We start from the raw sequence: 16,811 nt of genomic DNA, 5'->3' as shown, positions 1-16,811 counted from the left end.
ATCGCTGGTGGTACTCGAAGACATAGATGCAGGAGCTATCACCTGCTCTGCTGCATACACACCTGGATAGTGGGACTTCTTGTGGCCTCTCTGACCGCAATGGAAACATATCGGGTCAACTCCCTGGGCGATGGTAGTAGTACAATCCCTGCAGAAATGACCCATTCGGCCGCATCTGAAGCAGCCCAAATCACCACCACTACCACTCATGCACGCACCCAAGTGCGACCTACCACACTTCCTGCATCGACTGCGGCTCTGACAGTACCTTGATCTCCGATCCGACCCTTTGGGCCTTTTGCCCAAACCTGTGGCTACCTGTGTCCCATCTATTTTCCTCTTCCCTTCCGACTCTCTGCCCGGCTCTCGCTCCTGAGCTACCCTATCGACCCCATCCATCGTCTGAGCAACTGTTGTCTAATCATGAAGCTTCGTAGTCAACCTATCAATAATCCTCACGATCATGCTGGGCAACTCCTCAAGAATGGCTCGCGAAACCTCCTCAACTATCCAATCATGCAGGGGTCTCTCTTGAAGACAGGGTTCCTTACTCACTCTTGACCCTTGATGGAAAAAAGCTGGAAATGGGATCTCCCTGAACATCATAAGAATCGGGCTCTAGACAAGCCCCAATCTGCCCTGAAACCACCCTGGCCCTAAAGGCCTCAAGATGACTGTCCATAAGTTCAATAATGGCCTCTTTAACTGAACCGAAAATCACTGGAGTCTGATCGATAATGTTGTGCATAATCTCTGCGGAAATGAACTCCTTCATCTGATCGTCAAGCTGCCCGGCTCCAGAGCCCGAGCCAGATCCCTCCTTGGTACCTGAACTGCTAACTGGTATCTCGCGCAAAGTCACCATGCTGAAAAAAAATATAACACACTACTGATCAATATACACACCGCTGCTGAGGGATCTCTCACACACTCTACTAGTTCCTTGGTTTTGTCTCGGCCTCTCTTAAATCGAGTACGGATCCTCTGCTTTCAGTAGTACGGGCCCATACTACCTTCCACATCCATCCGTACTTTCCTCAAGAGTTACCTCAACTCCACCAAGTCACTTTACTACTACTGATCTCTGCTACTCTCATCCTAGGCTTGCCCTAGGGAAATCTCTGACTCCATTCAAACCAGTCCTCAGCTGCTGAAGGCCTCCTTGTAATACTAATTAGTCATCACCTGAATACCATCACATGTGATGAGGCTCAGATAATATTTCGAGTAAAAGACTCGTCCCTACAACGGTTAGACTCAAACAAGAGCTGCGCAATAGGGCCAAATCCAACACTCTGAGATTATTCAACCCTGACCACATGTGATGTGACGTATTCACCTATTGGCTAACTCCCATCACTCAGAGTCCCACAAAGCACAAAGCAAGCAACATTCGGATACAGGAAACTACTCAAGCAAATCTATTCTCATAACAAGATACTGTACTAGCATACAATGCTAAGCTCTTACTATCAGGCATAACCTAAACAGCCTATCCTACTATTGTCTACTCAATACTAGCATGAAAATCTTGTAAAGCTGAAGCACATATAGCAGGCACATAAGGCATCCTCCTAGATCCTTAGTCCTATACTAGCATGTTGTTCTACTGAAACTGAAACTGGAACTGAAACTGAGCTCGGCTGATTGCATGCACCACACCCTTTTCTCTTTTTAAAGTTCTCTTCTTTCTAAAATTTCTTTTCGCTTTTTCAAAAACTCTTTCTTTCCTCAAAAATTTCTTTCGAAAATGTCTTTCTTTAACCTTTTACCATTTCCTTAGTTTGAGTTCAGACACACTCGAAGTGTATCTGAATCCCTCAAACCAAGGCTCTGATACCATTTGTAACATCCTCTTCTGGCACGTATCACAATATTGTCCACTTTGGGCCACTCGGCACGAGGACTTCCCAGGGGGTCACCAATCCTGGTACTACTCCCGCTCGAGCACGCTTAACTGCAGAGTTCTTATGGGATCTGATGCCCTCACGGCTTTAAAACGTGTTGTGATAGGGAAGGTATCCACACCCCTTATAAGGAATGCTTAGTTCTCCTTCCCAACCGATGTGGGATCAGATCTAACCCACTTTTACCCCCCATTATAGGGTTCGACGTCCCCGTCGAACACATCGACCCGTGCCCTGGCTCTGATACCAACTTGTAACATCCCAAAAATCACAACTAAAATTTTATTTTTAAAACATTACTAAAACCATATTCATAAAAACCGTATCATAATCATAAAATAATTTCGTAGCAGTAATTCGAAATACAAACTTATTATCAGAGTAAAACATCCCAGGCTAGCTGACTATGGTGTGTGCACTGCAATCTTTCCGAGCTCCTCTTTTGAAAACTGAGTACCTGAAACCAAAAACTGAAACTGTAAGCACGAAGCTTAGTGAGCTCCCCCAAACTACCACTTACCATACAATAACATATAAAGCACATACTGGGCCTTGCCCACTGCATCGGACCGAGGTCCGGACTAACTGGGGCTTTGCCCCCTGCATCGGACCAAAGTCCGGAAACTGACTGGGACCTTGTCCCCTGCATCGGACTGAAGTCCGGTCTAACTGGGGCCTTGCCCCCTGCATCGGACCGAAGTCTGGAAACTGACTGGGACCTTGTCCCCTGCATCGGACCGAAGTCCGGACTAACTGGAGCCTTGCCCCCTGCATCGAACCGAAGTTCGGAAACTAACTGAACATAGCATAGCATAACATATCAACTAGCATGAACACATATACTGCATACTGCATCGGACCGTAGCCCGGAACACATAACACATAACACATAACACATAACACATAAATCCTGCCTGAGCCACGAAGGCATCAAACATACTAACTACTACATCGGACCGAAGTTCGGAAACTACTACTAGCTAAACGGGCTGGCATTGTGGCCTTAGACCCGTTCCTACTGTAAGGAAACTCACCTGAACTGTTGAATTCTGCTGGTAACCCTCGGACTGCTAACCACCCACCGTCTGAAACGCTGCTCCTCTAACTCTCCGAGCTACCAATAACAAAGAGACACTTAGCCTGACAGACCTCTAAAAGTCAACTAACTCAACTCTGATCAAATTCAAAGTCATGGCCAAATTCAACCTTCCATGTTGACCCTACTCGTCGAGTCAGCCTACTGACTCGCCGAGTTCACTGATTTCCGAGTTCTGTCCTGTCCAACTCACTGAGTCCCCACTCAACTCACTAAACTGAGCCTTGACTTGAAGGGTTTGGGGTTTCGCGACTTGACTCGCTGAGTCCAAGAGTAGACTCACCGAGTCCAAGGCAATCTTCAACAGACTCGCCGAGTTGTTCATCCAACTCGTCGAGTTCGCCTCCATCTTCATAATACTCCCCGAGTCCACTCAAAGGATTCGCCGAGTCTATTCAGTCCTTAATCCATGCAGTGGCTTTTTGAGCCAAACAGGGCTTCCAACTCATAGATCCATACTTCTAGGGCCTATCCCTCACGTAAAGTGGCAAACTTTACGTGTAGATCAAGAGATCTAGGCTTAAAACAATCCAAACTAGGGTTTAAGACAAAGAGGCTTCACTATGAACCCAAGAACAGGTGCTTTATGAGTTTCTAGGCCAAGATACACTCAGATATGAAGTAGTAACTTCAGATATGGGCTTCTAACTCGAAATAGTTCGTAAGCATGGCATAAAAGCTCCAAATCTCATAGCCAAGGTTGATCTATTAACAAAAGAGGGAAGGTAATGATTTATTACCTTTAAATGCTCAGAAATGCTCCACCAACTCTGGATCCAAGGTCCCTTCTTTCTCCACAATGACTATCTTCTCTCTCAAGCTCCAAAAAGCTTCACCAAGGTTAGATCTTGCTCCAAAACGATTATGGCGGCTAGGGATTAGTGTTCTGTGCTAGAGAGGTAGTAAAGGAACCCTAGGGGAGAGAATGAGACGTTTAAATAAGCTCCAAGTCCCGGATTTAGGGTTTTCCTCGTTCACACCAGACTCACCGAGTCACCTTGGCCGACTCGCCGAGTCGGTCGCTTACTCCTCGACCCGGACCCCGCTCGGACTCGCCGAGTCCCTCCTTGGACTCGCTGAGTCTCCCCTTAAAATTGGAGTTTTCTTTCTTTTCTTGGATTTCCAAACTTTGGGTGTTACACATGCTCCTCCTGGCTTTTTGAGTAAATTAGAATGTCGTCTATGAACACTATCACAGATTTATCGAGGAATGGTTTACAAAACTTGTTCATCAAATCCATGAATATCGTTGGAGCATTGGTTAGTCCGAACAACATAACCAAGAAGTCGTAGTGTCCATTTCTTGTTCTAAATTCAGTCTTCACAGTATCCTGCTCTCTCACCTTCAGCTGATGATATTCTAACCTAAGATCGATTTTTGAGAAACTACTCGAACCTTGTAGCTGATCGAATAGGTCATCAATCCTCGGCAATGGGTACTTGTTCTTTACCGTTGCCTTGTTCAACTCTCTTTGATAATATGTAAACGCACCAGTAACTTGGTGTTATAAAACATATTGTTGTGTGAGATTCGATAAGTGAGTGCAAGCGAGCATTGAGTCAAAGTTTATCCATTCCTTTTATCCAAAGTAGGATAAAAGCGATATCTTTGGGCCCATCGATGATTTAGTGATGGCACCTAAGCGCTTGGCCAAGCTGGGACTAACTTGATATGATCAATTGTAGTCTGTTTTCAGTCGTCATAAATCAAAATTCGGGAAATAGTATAGAGAGAATGATTAGAATTCAAGTCTTATATCTATACGATATCTAGAATGGAGGAATATATGATCCCTTATCTAAAGGACACGCGTATCTGATAAGATCAGAGTTGACAGCAGCTTTTGAAATCTACGATTGCAAATCAGGATCTAAAGTCATACGCATAATAGTTATTAGACTTATCCAAGTGGGAGACTGTTGGAATAGTGTCTAAGTCCATAACTATTTTGGTATGTACTTGACCCAATGGTGCATGGTCCTTTTGGGTTGCCTTCACCAAAGCAACTTGATAGGATGAATTATGGAGAGAGAGGATTAATTATGATTTATTAATATATTATGAGAATAATATATTAAAGGAGAAATCATATTTTTTAATTAATATTAGTCAAGAATTAATTGATAATTAATTTTGTGGCTAAAAGAGATTAATTAAACTGAAGGGACTGGAACTGTAATTATAAGATAATTGCATTTGGGCTATGGATTACTTAATAATATATAAGTTGGACGAATTCTATGGGGAAGCCCATTAGAAATCGTCCAAGGGATATACCAAAGGAATCCATGGGCTGCTTAGGGCTTAAGTAGTCATATTAGGGTTTCCTAGTTTAAAACCCTAATAGCCTACATGTATATATAGCACCCTTAAGCCCCAAAAACGTGGTGAAGAGTTCCTCTAGGGTTTTTACACGTTTTGGGCAGCCTCCACTCTTCTCATTCTTCATCCTCTTGCTTTTGGTGTTTCTGAGCCATTAGAGGAGTGACACTTGTGACTCTAAGCTTTCTAAAGTTATTACAAGGAGGATTTGAGATTGTTATTGCTACATAACAATCAAGGTAAGATCTAAACCCCATCCATAAGTTAATATGATTAATTGTACGCTAGATATAGGATTTAAAGTCTTGGATGAATTGCATGTATAATAGAGAAACATAGATCCAAGCATTAGGGTTTGCATGAGCACATAGGATGTTCTTATGGCCAAAACCCATCAATTTTATGTGAAAACCCTAATTTTGCTTCGACCTTTCTATTGGGCTTTGGTGTTTTGGCTATTGATGAGTCGTCCAAGAGCAATCTTGTGGTCTAGAATATTTAGATAGGCTCTAGGGTAAGGCCCATATGAGGGTTCGAGCCCAATTTGGAAAATTGGGCCATAGTTGGGCCATTAGCGGACCTTTGAGGACCCATCTTGTATTAGGCCTTGGTGGGCCCAATGGGATTGGGTTATTTATGGGATGAGTTGGTGGACCATGTTTAGACCTAATATGTGAAGGTTTGGTCTTAAATCCTAATGGGGTTAATTGTGGGTTTGGCTCAGTGTTAGAGGTCGGAGCTCAACAACAACATTTATAGGATCCGTTTCGCCAGCCGAGGTGAGTCTTCACACTATACTTACCCGTGTGGTGATTTATGTATGACCTGAGGGTCTTATTTGTGTTATTGACTGGAGGGTCTTATTTACATTAATGACCGGAGGTTCATAGTACATTATAGATCGGAGTGACTTAGTACATTGTAGACCGGTGGGTCTTAGTACATTGTAGATCGGAGGGTCTTAGTACATGATAGACCAGAGGGTCTTATTTGTTTATAATGTGATATGTGATATCATGCATTCTGTCTTTGTGACTTATGCTGTTATAGTATTCTGTGTATATGTTGGTCTTATGTGCTTATACTGAGATATGTGATATCATGCAGTATGTCTTGTTATTTATGTTGTATATTGTTCTATGCATTAAGGAGATATAACCAAAGGGTCCAATCCGAGTTGTGGGACAGAAGGGCTTCCACTGAGTTAGGACCGGCGGGTTCACCCGAGTTGTGGGACCGGAGGGTCTCACTGAGACACATTGACCAGAGGGTCTTATTTGGGTATAGCCATGAGAGGCTTATGTGATGTGTGTGGTATTGTGGGGAACTCACTAAGCTTCGTGCTTACTGTGTTATGTGATATGTGTTTCAGGTATTTTTTTTTAGGATTACAGGTAGGCGCCGACTTGATTGTATACTATAGACCGGAGTGACTTAGTACATTGTAGACCGGTGGGTCTTAGTACATTGTAGATCGGAGGGTCTTAGTACATGATAGACCAGAGGGTCTTATTTGTTTATAATGTGATATGTGATATCATGCATTTTGTCTTTGTGACTTATGCTGTTATAGTATTCTGTGTATATGTTGGTCTTATGTGCTTATAATGAGATATGTGATATCATGCAGTATGTCTTGTGATTTATGTTGTATATTGTTCTATGCATTGAGGAGATATAACCAAAGGGTCCAATCCGAGTTGTGGGACAGAAGGGCTTCCACCGAGTTAGGACCGGCGGGTTAACCCGAGTTGTGGGACCGGAGGGTCTCACTGAGACACATTGACCAGAGGGTCTTATTTGGGTATAGCCATGAGAGGCTTATGTGATGTGTGTGGTATTGTGGGGAACTCACTAAGCTTCGTGCTTACTGTGTTATGTGATATGTGTTTCAGGTAATTTTTTTAAGATTACAGGTAGGCGCCGATTTGATTGTACACACGAGATAGAGTTGTTTTTCGAGGATCCTGGATTTTATTCAAATAATTATGAACATGTGTTTTTGATAATTGATATATATTGAGATTTACGGTGTTACAGATTTGAATTCGACGAATAACACATACCAAAGATGGCAACTGTCAACCAATATTATAACTCGAAAACCTTAGCATTATCTAGCATCGTAACTTGACAAACATAGCGGACCCCTAGCATTATCTGGCGACGTGTCGCTATTACCTCTGCAAACTTATTGTCTTCGCAAAACTCCGGTGGTGATCAGCAGGTAAGGGTAGGGAAGTGAAGGCGATTGCTCTGACGATCGTCCAACAGTGAAGGCAGTGACGACAATAAAAGATAAAAAGGAAGAAGGTATGTGTGTTAAAAGATATGGGTTTACTATGTGGGTTTACTAGGTGGGATACAGATCAGATGGTTTCTTTATCTTTTTTTTTAATTAGAAAAATGTTAAAGTAAATAAAAAATGGAAAAAGAAAATGAGAAGGGCAAATCTATCATTTTAAATATTTTCAAAAAAAAACTCAGAACAAAACCACAACAGAAAACTTATTTTGGACCAATGATACTAGTCCAAAAGTTTTTGGACCAAAGAGACAAAACTACATGGACTATTTTTGCAATTTTGTCTTGATAACATTTTTACCAAAATACTCCCTCATTATTATTTAACCAACTAAGTATTTCACGGAACATTAAATGCAAAGTAAGAACAAAATTATCATTTTATTGTATAAAGTTAGTGGTAATTAATGTTTCATTAATCTGTGTGTTTTTTGTCTATGGACAATAATTTTGGGATGAAGGGAGTATATCTCATTAAATGCATATGTAAGAAAATTGTTATTTGTTTGTTTTTTTTATTTGGATTCTCATTTTTGAAAAGAAATCAATCAACAATCTAGTTTACTAAGTCGATCTAGGTACGACACAATCCAAAAGTCAAATACCAAACGAAGTTGGATGTAAGCACCAAAACAATATTTACTTTTACGCTTAACTTCAAATTCTCGTGTACGTTATGTCTGAACTACAATAAAAAGGAAGAAATTCTAGTGACTAGCCATGGTTGGCATTGACCATGGTGTCTTAGTAATCTAAGGGGTTCTAAAAATGACGAATATTTTAGCGGATATCAAAGGAAATGATTATAATACCATATCGATGAAAAGGCACCATCATGTCAATCATAAAAAGGCAAAGAGATAAAACCGAAAATTGGATATAAATTAAACCATAAGCATTGGCCACACATTTCAAAGCAAAGGACGAGGATTAAAACAAAAACGTAAATCACAAAATCCAAATTCACCATCCATGGTTCTCACAAATGCAAAAAATAAAAATAAATAAGAGTGATAACATGTCATGATGACTCATCTAGGAGATTAACATTCAAACAATCATGTGGGAAATACCACCCCTCATCTGCAGGAGAAAACCTGCAACCTGCCATGTCCACCTCCATTCGTAACATCATATCTCGGGTACTGTGACCAAGGTTCAGCCCCCAAATCTGGTTTAACAACAACACTATGACCCGCTTGGCTGATAAATAAATCATGTTCGTTTCCTGTATCTTCAAAAGGCACCCATTCCATTTCACCAAAGTCTAGTTTATAAACATTGATCACATCTATGAATAATCCTTCCATCAAAATCATGTAAAGGTTTTCACCACAACTTACAAGCTGCGGAGAAACTAAGTTCAGATCAACTAGAAAATAACAAATAGGAGACACCATATATAATACGGATATAACTAGTTTCGAATCATAATGGGAAATATGATACATGATATCTAATAAACGTATTCTATTAGGTATATGCTATCTCAAATATAAATTAGGATACGGAATTACTAGTAGATGTATTCTATTTAGTGCATTCTATTTGAGATATAGAATACATTAACAAAATGTGTGGTATTCTATTTGTTGTATTGTATTTGGTTTAGATTAATTTGTAGTATTCTATTTAAGTTTATATTTTCAAACTCCCTTTTATACATAATAGATTGTATTTAGTTCTTATTTATCTAAAAAAAACTTATTTAATCAATCCCTGTTTATCTATTTAGTTCCTATTTTTACTCGTAAATGATTATTATACAAACATTTCTAACCTATCTCCATGCTTAATCTTAAACGTCAAGTGTAACTTTTTTACATTCTATTTTTGCCAGGTGTCCTTTTTATGTTTACCCGCTATTGTATTTTCCCACTCATACATATCTCCTTAATTGAAAAGCAATCTCAAAATCAGATCCCGTGAAATGTCCAGTCAAAATTTTGAAATTCTTAATTATCTGCTTACCAAATGTGAGATTCAATTCCCTAAATCTCGCTCTTCACATATATCTCCATCTACGGATTTTTAGGGTTTATTCAACTGCATTTTGCTGCAAATGGGTTAAATGGAAACTGACTCTGATGGTTGCCCCTCGGCTCCTTGCTGTTCACATTAATCAGATTCACGAAGCGAACTCTCTCTCTCTCTCTCTCTCTCTCTCTCTCTCTCTCTCTCTCTCTCTCATGGTAAATACAAGGGCAGATTCAAACCATTAGGGCTGCAAGAAAGAAAATTGCAATTAGGGTTCTAGCAGGTGAATTGCTCTAATCAATTCAAGCTTTCAATTTATTAATCATTAAGAATCATACGTTTTTTCTTTGTGATTTGAATTAGGTTTTATTTGATGTGCATGAATGTTGGTGATTATATAATAGATGCTTATTTGATGATTCTCACTTTTTGGTGATTTGTTACCATTGATTCTCACTTTTGCAGTTTATATGAATCGTTGTTCGAATACTATGTGCATGAATGTTGGTGATTATATAATGCGATGTTGTATCGTGATAAAGATTCATTTAAAGGTTATTTTGATTCGGCTTATAGTTACTTCCAGAAAGCTTTTGATGAGGAAAGTTTTACTTCTAAAATTGATTTCACTTTATGTATGCTTTTCCGTTACGTGTTGGCACTATTGATTTGCAGGACCTGGGCAACAAAGTTTATCATAAATCACTTGAAGATGCTGCACATGTACATTTTAATTCCTATCAGCTAAATGATGAAGTACTTGATTTCAACATTTTTTTGTTCGTGTATTTAATTTTTTTAATCCCCTAAGCAGCTCAATATTTGAAAAATTATTGTGCTCACAGACAACTGACGACAAGGGTATCCTCTTTGATGAAAAAATGTCATTTTACTTACTAATGAACATATTTGTGATGTAGTTAAATAACCAAATTGTGTGCAGTTAGTGTAAGGTTTGAAGACACGATAGGGCAGAGCTTTGTAATATGTTATATGAGGATGTGTTGAAGGTGTAATGATAGCATTTAACAACCTTACTTGTAAGCCATGTCTGATGGTTTTAAGCAAATATTTGGTACACAATTTATTTTGTTTTGGTTAGAGATTCCCAAATGGCTAGAAGGTGAATAATTTGGGTCTGCAAAAGACAATCCGTTTCAGTGCCGGATGTCTACATGTGCCTTCCTCAATGTTTCAGGCATTCTTTTTAATTTTTAAGATAAGAAATCTTAATTACTCGGATTAAACCAACCACCTCAGGGTTTATTAATTATGTTAACTTAAGTCGTGCCCTATTTTACATGTTTGAATGGTGGGAAAATATATTATTGTTAATCGAAGTTCTTGATCTTTTTGCACCAGTTCTTGGTTTTGGTTATCCGGGTGGCATTTGTAAGTATTTGAGTGATGATAAGATCCACGAGAAACAAGATGTAAAATAAAGTTGCATTATCATTAAGAATCAATGAATAAAATGGATACCTATGTAGGTCTTCTTGGAATAGGCATTAAATGAGTCTTTAAATGACATATTAAATTGAGTTTACTAAATTTTATTTTTGAGGCTATTAGTACCTCTGTTTTTTAAATATAAGAAATTATTATGAAACTCTTGTCATTTTAGTAATAACTTTATTTGTATCTTATTCCATAATTTATTGAAAATAATTGATAAAAATAATTATGATTTTAACTATGAAAATTTGTTTAATTTTGTAATCGTGAGGGACCACGATTTATAACCTAGTTATATATATAAACACTTCAGCCCTATTATATGTAAATTTGAAGCTGTAACATCATCTTTTTTCTAATCAAATCGAGAACCTATTTGGTAGGCCTGGCAATTGGGTTGGGTTCGGGTTGGCGGGTCACGGGTTGACGGGTTGAAATTCAGAAACTCAACCCAACCCATATAATATATGGGTTGGTGGGTTGTCGGGTCACGGGTTGATGGGTTGGAAACATCAACCCAACCCAACCCATATAACTCGTATAAATATATGGGTTGGCGGGTTCACATATCAATGGGTCGAACCCAACACGTATAACCCATTTAATAAGCAACACATTTTAAGATGAAATTGAAAAATCCAAATAAAATGAAGTCTAAAAGTCATAAACATTAAACATAAATTCATAAACATCCAAAATAAACATTAAACATAAAGTCATAAACATCCAAATAAAACTCTAAAAATCAAAACATTCATGAAAAGTGCAATTGTTCAAACTTATTGTAGAGTGTAGATTGTTACTTACCGTAAAAAGAAAGGAAGGTGGGTCGAAAACGTCAAAGCTGACAAGAGTGAGTACGAACAGCGATGAGCGAATGAGGAGCGGGTGACGATTGGCCGGATGAGTGATTAAATCGTGAGTTCGTGATGTTGCTTCCATCGAAGATCGGTCCTTAACTCCTTAATCTTTATCCTTTGTTCGATCGTTCGTGAATGTGGAGACTGGAGCAGGTGAGGAACGATTTTTTTTTATTAAGGCACGCAAATACCTAATGGCTGGCTGCACAAGGACTCAACAGTCAACACTCAAGGAGTCAAGGTCAAAGATGGATGATGGGATCATGAGACACAAGCCCAACAGTAGCCCACAACACAATGCCACATTGCCCAAACATATGGCTGATGATATACGAAATTACGAACGAATACCAAATTAAAATTTAAGGATATGATAAATAGAAACTAATAGTATAATATGATGTTAGATTGTTAAAAAATAAAATAAATAGATAATTAAATATTAGGCAGGTTGGCGGGTTGACCCGCGAACCCAAACAGGTAACCCAACCCAACCCATTAAATAAACGGGTTGGCGGGTTGACGGGTTGACGGGTTGGCGGGTCATAAATCTCAACCCTAACCCGCTTATTTTCGTATCGGGTTCGTGTCGGGTTACGGGTTGGATCAAGAGTTGCCACCCCTACTATTTGGTCAATTGAGAATCAAATGGACGGCCTACTTGCTTAGTTGAGGTATGTTTTTTTTATTTTCCTTTAATAATCTTTATATACTCATTTATCAATCAAATTAGTTTTAGTAAATGATATTATATTGTTGTTTGTTGATTTGATCGTAGTTTTGATTCAATTTAGATTAAATCTATTTATTGACCTAGATTTTAGGTTTTCCTCTAAAGATAACTAGATTATGACTTGCGTTAAATAGTAGAACATAAATTAAATACATTATATTAATAGGTGACATTGTCTTAGGTGAAATTTTAATAAAAAAATATTAGTTAGATTCATTTTTAGACTTTTTAACCAAATTTATTAAATAAAAATATTTAATATTTATATTATAGCAATTTGGTTTTTTAATACAATAATTTTTAAGATAAATGATCCACATGATCTTTTTTTTTATTACAACATGATGCGAATTCTTAATTAAAACATGTTGTGTAGTAGCTTTATGAATTGACTTTGTCCAATGTACCAACCTCCATGGATTTGTTTTTATCACAAATCGATAATTTTCATCTTTAATGGTTAGTAACACCTATTTCTGCCTTATTGTTGTCACACACATGTATATAAAAAAGAGTAAATTACACCGGTAGTCCCTCGTGCATATGTCAAAAAACGTGTTTAGTCCCTATTTTCAAAAATTAACTCAGACCATCCCTGGATTTGATTTATCTTGCACGCTTAGTCCTTGTTGACATAAAATGACTATTTTACCCTTAATAGTTTCTTTTCTCATTTTCTTTTATTATTTTATCAGTTTTAGATTATAAAAAAAAAATAAAAAAATCAAATGTCCCCACCCCACCCCTCCCCTTCTCTTTCCCTTTTCCTTTTACCTTTCCGGGAAACTAGCACCACCAGAACCATCGGAAACCACCCGTCCTCCTCCTTTCTCCTGCAAAGAGTAAATTACACGAATTTATGTGGATCGAAGGATATACATACATAAAAAACCGGTTATATGACCAATTTACATGTGTTGGACATTAATTAAATGATTATGACAATTAAGATGGAAATTAGGCAAATTAACAACACCATCGGCGATACTAACAACATTATCGGTCAATGCCATCACCACCATATCTCGCCATAACCACTGTAGATCACCAACTACAAATCTCTTCTTCACAAACATGAATGAAAGGTACAAGAAGAGGAGCTTGTAGGGAAGAAGTCGCTGAAGATCCACATATTTTATCATGTTTGATGCTCGAGAAGGTTGAGCGATCCGAGACAAAACCTTAGGCGGCTATCGCGATCTGAAACGAAACCCTAAGTGGTGGTGATCTGAGACGATGAAGGTGAAGGCTTGAAGATAGAGTATTCATATTAGAGAAGGATGAGAGACAGAGAGGATGGTTGTGGTCCGTTGAGCTCCGTAATCGATTTCCACAGTGACAGCGTACATGTGAGGAGGCGGCGGTGGCTTGGAGGTGACGGTGGTGGATTGGAGGAGATGGCGATGATTACTTGCATGGGATGACATCGTTGGTGTAAAGGGGAGGACCCCAGTGGTCTCAAGAGGATGATGATTACCTCCGGTGGTCGGATTTTGGCTTTACTGGGGAGGTGAGATTTTTAGACAAAGATATAGAAACGGAGGGGAGATTTAGGGTATTTAGCTAAACGGGGGTAGGGTGTGTAAGGTGAGGGCCCACATTATTTTTTATATAATATAATTAAAAAAGTTCAACAATCAAAAAGAAAATAAACAAGGGCAATATAGTCTTTTCAAGTCTTCTAAGGGATGAAACATGTAGATTTAAACTGATGAGGGATGAAACGTGTAACTTTTAACCAAAAAAGGGACAGTCCGAGTTAATTTTTGAAAATAGGGACTAAACACGCTTTCTGGCGTGTGCACGAGGAACTATCGGTGTAATTTACCCTATAAAAATACGAGAAAGAACGTTAGAGAACAAATGTTGATATATGCAGCATAATTATTCATAGAGCCGCTAAGATTCTTCTATAGACCACTAGAAGATCTGTATAGTGACAACCGGTGTGACTTCTATGAGAACACACCATTTAAAGTAACAGTTTTGATTAATGTAAGTGAAAAATCATTTGGAATACTTACCAATTATGATTGTTTCTACTTGAATATGAACATTAACATTCTTGTAGAGAAATAGAACTTCAAATGAATCCTACTTAGCCAAATTAACAAACCAACACAAAAAGAAGCCTAAATTGATATATAATCAATTAGGTTTTGTTGAACAATTTTTTCAATTTATCAAAATTTTATTTTATTACAAACCTATATGAGTAATCAATAATCTTAAGCAAGTGAAAGAAGTAATTGTTAATTTAAAGCTAGTAAGAAAATACAATCTTGTGAAATTGCTTATAATTGCATGTTTGCTTATTGTCCTAGAGGTACCCAACCACTTGGACATGTATTATTATTTGATTAATTACTGGATTAATTACATTATAGAATATGAAAACATAATAGTTGTTCAATTTCATTTACACTTGATTTATTAATAGAAAATTCACAAATTTATAGTCATAAAAATATGCTTAATTTAATAATTTTTTTTTTATCAAAATTAGTAGAAAACTGAGTTTCTTGAAGAAACAAATCAAATACACAAAAACGATATAAATAAAAAAACAAAGAATTTACCAATAACATTTGAAGATCATGTCAGAAAGGTATGATTAATATGACCTTTTTGGCACTTTTCAATATAGTCATGGTTAATGTTTTCTCATCTTCAAGATGATAAGTACAAGTGAGTAGAAAAAACAAATTTATAAGCATAAAAATATGTTTAATTCAACAAATTTGTTATCAAAGTTAGTGGAAAATATTTTTTTTTTCGAAATATTCAATTATTAAGTATTTAGGATATTACTACTAGGGTATTTAGAGTTTTGCATCATCCTCAAGCTTCAATACAAACATCAACTAATGCTTATCACTATCAAGTAAAATTCTCTGCAATTTAAACTTAAATATAGTAAATATAATCAATAACATTATAAAAAAGGGTAAGTTTAAGAATAAATACATACAATTATTTAGTTAAATAGTTGGAAATCGAGCAATTGTAATTTAACATGTATCAAACCGTTTATTACTTTCAAAACTTGAGGTATTTACTATATTAATAAAACTTAAATTCACGATGATTGCTTTTCCCTTGATGAATTTTGGTATCATCGATCTACACTGAGTACGAAATATAATAATTATGAAGATATATCATGTTGATTTGCAAACATATATGATGACCAGTGCATAAATTACGACTTTAAATTTGGAGAGGATTTGAATTTTGAATTTTGAATTTTGAATTTTATTTCAGGGATAGAGGAAATTGGTGAAGGTTTGAGCAGAAACATTAATGGACAACGTGTTTGAACAAACATTGGTCAATATGACATACGCAATTTGATCTAAGGGTGGAAAATATATAAGTGAAACACAATCAAAAGTCTTAGTTGCTTTAGATGATGGAATAAAGTTTCTCTTTTAGACATAGATATCAATCTTCTGTTTAGTAAATGTAAATGTCTTAGTCTTCGTCTCTCTCTAGCATCATTGTAATGAGTTTTATTATTTAAATTTATAAAATTGTATGATATCATTAATATCTAAAAATAATAGTATTTCAATGGTAAACATTACTATTAAATTTATAAATAATTTCACAAGAAATATAAATAATTGTTTTATAACAGTTAAAAGATTTATAAAAGTTTATAATTTCCTAAAAAGTGGTAATTTTCTAATATTTATATTGAGGTTGTAATGAATAACATTGTAACAATGTTGAAATATTCACATTCAAATGAAATAATAAAGTAAAATATGATTAAATTTCTAAATACATCTGAGTTTAAACCTAAAAGGAAAATAGATGAATAATTCAACATTTCATAAAACCCAAAATGTATTCAACTGATCAAAATTCTAACCCAAAAACAAATACTATGAAATAAAGTCATCAAAAATCAAACCCCAAAACCAAATAGTATGTAAACAAAATATGAAATGAATAATATTCAAATCATTCAACTACTCAAATAAAATCATGAAAATCATATCTTATTTATCTTACTTTGGAATTAACAGTTTTGGCTTGCCTTCTCTAAAAGTACGATTTGTCATTGATGTTGATGGTCGTTTGTTTGAGGACATGGTTGTCACATTATCAACATCATAAACATCTTACCGGTTGCATTTTAATTCTTCAT

At 36.8% G+C, this 16,811-nt stretch overlaps 1 long non-coding RNA gene across 1 annotated transcript; it reads left to right on the top strand.

Annotated features, from left to right (window-relative positions):
- The first annotated feature begins 9,516 nt into the window (after positions 1 to 9,516).
- On the top strand, positions 9,517 to 10,902 carry LOC145028856 (uncharacterized). The gene is made up of 2 exons (XR_013676219.1): positions 9,517 to 9,890; positions 10,073 to 10,902. It is a non-coding gene; the product is annotated as an uncharacterized LOC145028856 (long non-coding RNA).
- The last annotated feature ends 5,909 nt before the right edge of the window (positions 10,903 to 16,811 follow it).

Source organism: Lactuca saligna, chromosome 2 (assembly GCF_052625555.1).
Source record: "Lactuca saligna cultivar CGN05327 chromosome 2, ASM5262555v1, whole genome shotgun sequence".
NCBI classification, from domain to species: Eukaryota; Viridiplantae; Streptophyta; class Magnoliopsida; order Asterales; family Asteraceae; genus Lactuca; species Lactuca saligna.
The sequence above is the reverse complement of the archived record's forward strand: the minus strand, read 5'-3'. Positions and strand labels throughout refer to the sequence as shown.